We start from the raw sequence: 8170 nt of genomic DNA on the forward strand, positions 1-8170 counted from the left end.
TATTGGCTAGTTGGCCGAAGGGCGGTTGAATCGGATTTGGGGGGAATTTTTGGGTGGGGGGGGAGGATTTTCGCGCGGTGGGCGGGGGAGTTTGGCGCATGGTCGGTTTCTCCAAGTGCAGTCCCATGTATCAGTGAAGAGGCAAGCCGAAGCGCATTCCGTTTGCATGAGCCGTGTACAGGACCGAACGTGTGTGGGGTGCAATGCGACCGCCACAAGAGTGCTGTGAGTGCACCGCCTTTTTTCCTTTTAAACTAGGTGCTTCGCCCCCTCAAATAAAAAAAACTTGTTGCTTCGCGCGATCCATCGATACTACTACTAGTAATCCGGTAATCCCGACTAAAATGGCGCGGCCGGGTCTTCTCCCGTGCGATATGCTGGGAGGTTGGCTTAGTTGGTTTTTAGGACGAGTAATGCTACACCTACATAATCCCAGTTACATAATTAACGTAATGTGAAATGTGTGAGCTATTGATTGTAGATTGGGGGAGGGAGGGGCCCACCACCATGAAAATCAGGGGAGGAGAGAGGGAGAGGCAATTTACGTTAACCCTTTCGTAGGTTCCTGTACATGTAGGAAGATGTGAAATGTGTGAATGTGTAGTGGATGTACTATTGGAGTGCCTAAGACAAATTGTGTATGTATAGACCCTATGTGTTTATTTTACTTCACATGTTAGCTTTGTCTTGGTTCAATAAAAAGCAGAGTTGGTGATGATGGTGTGCCTGTCATCCTGCAATATAGGTCATCCGATCTATATCTAACGGATTGGAAGGAAACTATGACAATTTACATGCACTCCTCTCCACATTTGCAGATAAGGCTTTCCCTCGTTCATCCTTTTCTCCCACAAGATCTTGATCTTCCGTGTAATGCACGGGCATCTTGCTAGTACTCCTATAATATACTATATTATTGTGAAAGTTCATATACGCCGACCGAGATTAATGCAAACACGGTAGATTTTCATTACATTTCGAACTTTTATAGGACAGAAAAATAAAAGAAACCTGACCCTAAACCTATTCTACGGCGGCGACCGACGTCCTCCATCTGCACTCTCTATGTACGGGGGCGGGGTTCAAGACCCGTGAAGTGAAGGTGTGGTCTCCGGCGAGGAAGAGTAGAACACGAGATACAGACCAGCCAGTTGGCACACCATGCCCTGTCGCCTCCCATGCCCTACTCATCCTCGGAGGAGTCCCCGACCTCGGCGGTGCCGGATGTTGGACAACGACAAGTAGGACGGGTGGCTGACAGTGCTCCCATCGTCGGCCACCAGCGTAGCCACCGCTTGTGCGGTCGCATCCGCGTCCGGCTACACCGCTATTGCGTCGCGAGAGATGACTTGAGCGAGGGCGGCGACCTCGAGCTTCATCCCCGAAGACAAGCTCTCCCGCAGAGCGTTCGCGCTTGCGGTCATGGCAGATGTGGTGCTAGGTAGGAGGACGATGTGCTATGGTGTGGAGGTTAGCTGGGCGTTGCCGCTTTAAGTAGCGCATTCTGGTGAGGCCAAGCGTCCGGGTTTGTCATTAAGTCGCCGGAGTTGGTTCCTCGGGCACCGAGCCTCTTAACAACGGCATACGAATGGATGACATGAATGCGGGCAGCTGGCGCCGACTGGGAACACATCGCGTGACGGCGTGAGGGACGAGGGTTTTTGGTGTGCCAGGGTAGTCAGCTGCGGCTGTAGCAACGTTGGAGATGCCCGTTGCTCACATGCGATCCCCGCATGTCATTGAAAAAGCAAGACGACCCGACATGGTCTTGGGTCCTGAGGATGCAGTTGGCCGCGCTACACCACTCTGCGGACGCGTCGCAGTGCCCCGTTCATCCTCGACGAGCCAGGTGTTGGGGTGTGTTTGGATTGTGGCCAAAGTGCACCTTTCCAAAATTTTGGTCATGACCCAAAGATTGGTCTTTGTTTGGATGGTTGCCATTTTTTGGCATGCGAATGAACTTTAACCAACTCTAGTTCATTTTTGTTGCCAATGTCGGTCAAATCATGGGCAACCAAAACCTCAACCAAAATTTTGGCTACCCAATGCTTTGATGGGGCAACCTTGGGCACAAACCAAACATACTGTTGGTCGTGCCACAACACTAACGCCACCCTCGGCACACTGAAACCGACTGTTTCTAGCGACAATGAGCGTGTCGCTCACCGCGGTCGCCGTGTCTAGAGGCGGTGCTGGAGATGCGTCACGTTGTTGGCCCCCACGACCCACATGAACCATTGTCGGTGGCGAGGAGGTTGTGGGCCAGATCCTCCATTGGACTAGTCTGTGCTATGTCATCCCGACGGGTGTGCCCCACATGTCAGTTTCCCTGTTTTCCCGGCCATATTCGAGCGTCGGTGCTCCGTGTTGTAGGCCAAGCGAGACAACTTATTGTTTATTTGAGCCGTTCAAGTATAATCATGTGGCGTTTGCTTTCTCATTCCTCTCCAACCCTCTTCTCCATCGACCATATCGCCCTCCGGTCGAGTCCATCTTCCCGCATGCCTCATTTGAACATTCCGCCGAGTATCATTCGCATGTACCCACCCTAGTCCTCTTTCAATCAATCTCCGGACCACGAGATGAAATCGAGAGAGAACGAGTGGGGGCACGTGATACCTAAGGCGGATTTAAAATTTTGAACCGGTGATCATAGCATCCGCAAATCATATATAAAGGGTATTCAATGTTCGTTTCGTTTTTGAGCATACAATGTACTCCCTCCTATCCTTTCTAGTTTACATATAAGTTTTATGTGTAGTCAAAGTATATCTACTTTGATAAAAAAAGTATCAACATTCAACAACGCCCAATCAATATTGTTAGATTCGTATGTACTCCTAGATTTGTACTCGAGATGGTTTCTAATTTGTTTTCAACCACGTGAATGTGCTTGTTCTCACGCGTGCTCTTCCTACTAGGATTTTGCCACGTATAGCCAGTCCAATAGTAACTTTTTAAGCTCCCTATCCAATAGTACTAGTGGAGTACTGACAACATCTGTACTAGAGTATGCAGTGCTCATAGTAGTACTCCCTCCTTCCATTTATATAGGGCCTATGTGGAGGAGAGAGATGTGAAAAGGTAAGGGGAGTGAGCTCTCATGCAAGAGCCTAGCTATATACACATTCCTAGTTAAATACAATAAATATGAAGAAAGAGATAGAGAGGAGATGGAAAAGAGTACTAATACAATAGCCAACCTTATATTTTTTTGCGGGAAATAGCCAATCTTATAGCCCACACTACTGTATGAGTGCATATAATAGATGATGGCTATAGATGACATGGCAATCCCTCATAGCCATCGACTGGCTATATTATTAACCATGCTCTAATGCGTTTTTCAAAACTGCATTTGACTATTGACAAGATTAATAGTACATGAGATGTATAATGTGAAAATTATATCACTGGAAACTCCTTTCACATACGAATTTGACCGTATGCTTTGTGTAAGTTGCATGACATATATTATTACTCTAACATTTGGTCAAATTTAGCCTTGAAAATCGCATTAGGCCCTGTATAGTAAATGGAAGGAGGGAGTAGTAGTGGAAGTGGATCCTCTAACGTAGGTATCCCTGCCTTACCCTCCCCTTCGGTCACTTACTGGTAGACCACATGCTTGCTAGGCCCCGCATGTCAGTTACTCAATGGGTTCAGCCACGTCAGTCCCTCTATTTTTATTTACTCCACATAAAACAGAGGGAGTGGTAGTATAAATGACGCGGGCAGGGGAGGGGGAGGGATGTCGGTTTGCTCTCAACTGCGGTCCCACAAGCGAGCGAAAACGCAAGACGAAACCCGTTCCATTCGGTGAGCGACGTGGAGGGTCCAGCGTGCCGGGATGCAACCGAACGCGACAAGAGCGATGTACAGTCAAAACTGATTGACCGCTTGTCACCGAAACCACTATTCACACCAGAACCTTCACTGCTCGGCCTACGCCAGCCACTGCCCTAAAACCACACCTAATCTCCAGCCCATTCCGCCACCTTTCGATCCCCTAGCCCGCATCAAGCGTCCCCTAGTTCACCGGAAAGCCATGGTGCGCTGCAAGATCACTTACTACAAGATTCTAATGCTGGAGCGCCACGCAGAAATCATGGCGGCGGTCGGCGCCACAGACCTCCGTTCCCAAGCTCGCTCTGCGCCGGGCCAATCCCCGACTTCTCTGGAGCCAAGCTATGAGGAGGAAGCCGATCCAATGTTCATGGTGGAGGTCATGGTGCAGAAGGCCCCCAATGGGTATGAGATGATGGACGTCGACTTCGTGTAGGCGTCCAAGTCCCCCATGGTGCAGGCGGACCAGCGGGTCAACATGGCGATACTAAAGGAGGACTGGGAGGCAGAGTCTCAACTCGACACGAAGCACGTGCATGCCGCTGCCATCGAGGCTCTCCTGCAGGCGGAACCGGATATCGTGGATGTGAACCGGGCGGTGGGGGCTCAACTTGAGGCGGAGCACGCGGATGCCGCTTGTCAGGACCCCGACTCGATGTCACACCGATCTAGCCGGTAACACCTCATATCACTTTGCGGCCTCACGCACGGTATTCCCACGGGTGTCGTCTTACCTTTTCCCGGGACCGTTTGCGCCTTTTGGCTCACGTATATGATAGTGTCGCTAGCATCCATATGATAAGGAGCCCGGGCTGACATGACTAGTCGTAAACCCAAAGTGGCACAGACTTACAGGGACAGGCATCCATGACCCAGCTTCGAACGTGTCGGTCATCAGCAAGTGGGTCCGGGCTGTAGCACTGGGCTAGCAGGACTCCGGTAAACCGGGCTGTAGCGGGCTAACAGGACTCCGGTACTCAAAGCGTGACATTTCCCCGAAGGGACAAACACAGGAACGAAGAAGGACACATGCCGGCCAGCCTAAGTGTTCCAGAGCAGTAGCAAGCTACCATGGCTCAGCGGTAACACTAGGAGACATTTCCCGGTAAGAGAGGCTACTAAAGATAAACAACTAGATAGTCAGATCCCACACATACCAAGCATTTCAATCATACACACAATATGCTCAATATGTGCAATACAACGAAACATCACAACATGACTCTACAACACAAGTACTTTATTTAAGGCTCAGGGAGCCATACATAACATACACCAAGGTACGGGTCTCACGACCCAACATACAAGTCATACAGTCATACAAACCAGCAGCGGAAGTACATTGTCTGAGTACAGACAACTAGTAAAATAAAAGAGGTTTGGAAAACCTAGCTATACTACGTGGTCCATCACAAGCTCAGGGTCACCACCTGGGTCTTTAGCCTACTCGTTGATGTCAACGTCCACATAGAACCCATCAGAAGGGGTTGCAGCGTCTTCTGTAAAACGTAGATTATAGCAACATGAGTACAAAGGTACTCAGCAAGACTTACATCAGATCCTACATACATGCATAGTATCAAGAAGGGTTGGTGGAGTTATTGCAGCAAGCCAGCTTTGACTCTTGGCTAGACTATCCTACGATACTCCAACTTGAAATGGTTTTGCGCACACGAGTCCACTACTCACCACTTCAATACACTACCGAGGATCCACCTCCGTCTTCCTACGGAAGAGCCATCCTTGGCACTCACACTTATCTTGAGGCTTTTAGTAGTTTCCATTTACTTGTCTATGAACTGTATAGGCAACCAAGTAGTCCTTTACCGCGGACGCGGCTATTCGAATAGATCATGTTAACCCTGCAGGGGTGTACTTCTTCATACATGTTTCCACCACTTAGCGTCTGCACACGACATGTGCTCGGCAGACTTCAAGCGAAAGCCGACGTGGGTGTAGACCACGACCTACCTAAACACTTAAGCCTCTAGTCCAGGTTTATCGCCTATTCAGGTTCCATCCGCAGGGAGTCCGGCCGAGGTTTCCCATACGGCCCCGAACGATGTGAACAGGGTTCCCGAGATACCTAACGGGTATTTGGTACACCGTGCCACGTACCTACCGCATCACAGCCCACCCCTACAGTCAGCGCTGTCCACGGCCTCCAGTAGGCTACAAACACCAGAAACTACTTGCAACTCCTGGACAGAGAGCTAGGGTGAATAAGAAGTCGAGCGGGGTCATATTTCAGGGCCCAATGCATGGTAGTAGCTGTATCTTAAATCACATATACAGATCTCAGTGCTTAAGGTCGGCTTCAATGAAACAACCCACCATGTACTCCTACATGGCCTCTCATCGATACCTTTACCAAATCGTGTTCACCACACCACTCTCATTACCGACATAATCATTTCACTCCAGCACATCACCCAGATGAACCAGACCTGACACGACTCTAAGCATAGCAGGCATAGCAAGGTAGGAACAACACATACATAGGGCTCAATCAACTTCTACACATGCTAGTGGGTTTCATCTAGTTACTGTGGCAATGACAGGTCATGCAGAGGAAATGGGTTCAACTACCGTAGCACACAGCAGTTTGAATCGCGTTGTCTTAATGCAGTAAAAGAGAGCAGGAGCGAGAACATGGGATTGTATCGATATGATCAAATGGTTGGTTGCTTGCCTGATGGTTCGATGCACTGATACGGTTCTTCGTTAGGGTAATCACGGTACTCCTCGGAGGCAGAACCTGTCGCAAAGGACACCGATACACAACCATCACCAAACAATGTGCAACAATATGATGCATGCATGAAACATAGTAATATGAGTGTGTTGGGCTAATGCAACTAAAACCAGAAGGGTTTGAACAAATTTGAATCAAAGATTCAAATTTCAAACTCAAACATGGTCTCTTTAAGTGCTTATCCTTGTTCTGCTTAAAACATCAATTTAACTTGTTTGATCATGCATGAAAATAGTACAGATGGATAGATTGGATTTTTCTGATCATTTTTCATATATAATTTGTCCAATTTGGAGTTACAGAATAAAAGTTATGAATTTTTGAAGTTTAAATAATATTCTGGAATTTCCTGATTAAAATTAAATCCAGAAATTATAATTATTGCGCCAGCATGACATCAGCATGACGTCAGTGGTCAACTGCGGCTGGCTGAAGTCAAACCTGACATGTGGGGGCCACACGTCAGTGACAGGGGGGTTTAACAGGTTTAATTTAATCCTAATTACTAATTAGTGGCGCTGGGGCCCACTAGTCAGTGTCAGGGGGTTAACTAACAGTGGTTAGCACTAATCCTAATTAGCTACAGGGCTGGGCCCACCTGTCAGGGACTCAGGGGGTGTCCTGCCGTGGTCAAGGTGGGTCAAACCCACCGGCGACGTGACGCCGGCGAGGCCCGAGACGGCGGCGCGATGCGGGATCGCGCTACAGGGCACGGGCGAGGCCGTGCTTGGGCTCGTTGGAAAGCTCTTGCTCCCGTGCGTCGAACGGTGGCCGTGGCTGGGCCTGGGGTGGCCGGAGTCGACGGCGGCGAGCTCGGCTGCGGCCGCCGGAGTTCGGGTGCGGTCGGGATCGATGTTGCAGGGGGTTAGGGGAGGTGTTGGTGCGTGCTACGTGCTCCTGGTGAGGTGTGGAGCACGATAGTGTGCTCGGTTGGGTGCTACGGTGACCGTGGCCACGACGGCGACATCGCCGGCGGCGTGGAGCTCTCGGCCAAGGTGGGGCTAGGGCCTAGAGGTCGGGAGAGACCAGGGAAGAAGGGGGAAACGATCCGGGGGCTCACTGCGGAGCTGCAGGGATGGTTAGCGGGCTCGGGGACGCGCTGGAGACGACGAATTCGACGACGACGATGGTCGGAGCCCGAAGAGGGGAACGGCGACGTGGCGGCGATGCAGGGCTTCTGGAGGACCGTGGAGCGGTGGGGAGGAAGAGGGGGTCGTGGCGGAGCTTCTGAGCTAGTCGGGGGAGCGAGGGGTGGCCAGAGACGGCTGCTGTGGCGAACGGCGGCGACGGTGGTGTTCGGCCGTGTGAGAGAGAGAGCGAGGGAAGAGCCGGGGGAGAGTGAGAGAGAGCAGGGGGGAGGCGTGGCGTCGTCCAGGGGCATCGAGGCGAGGAGAGGGAGGGCAGGCAGGCAGGGAGAGAGGTGGCGTGGCGCGGTGGCGCGCGCGCGCGCCGGCCACACTCCCCTCCCTCTGTCGGGACGAAGACGACAAAGGAGGGAGATGGGCTGGGCCGGCTGCTGGCTGGGCCAGCCAGCTGGCTGGGCCGCACAGTGGAGGAGCCCAGGTAAGC

The sequence above is a fragment of the Triticum aestivum genome, chromosome 2B (genome assembly GCF_018294505.1).
Source record: "Triticum aestivum cultivar Chinese Spring chromosome 2B, IWGSC CS RefSeq v2.1, whole genome shotgun sequence".
NCBI lineage: Eukaryota > Viridiplantae > Streptophyta > Magnoliopsida > Poales > Poaceae > Triticum > Triticum aestivum.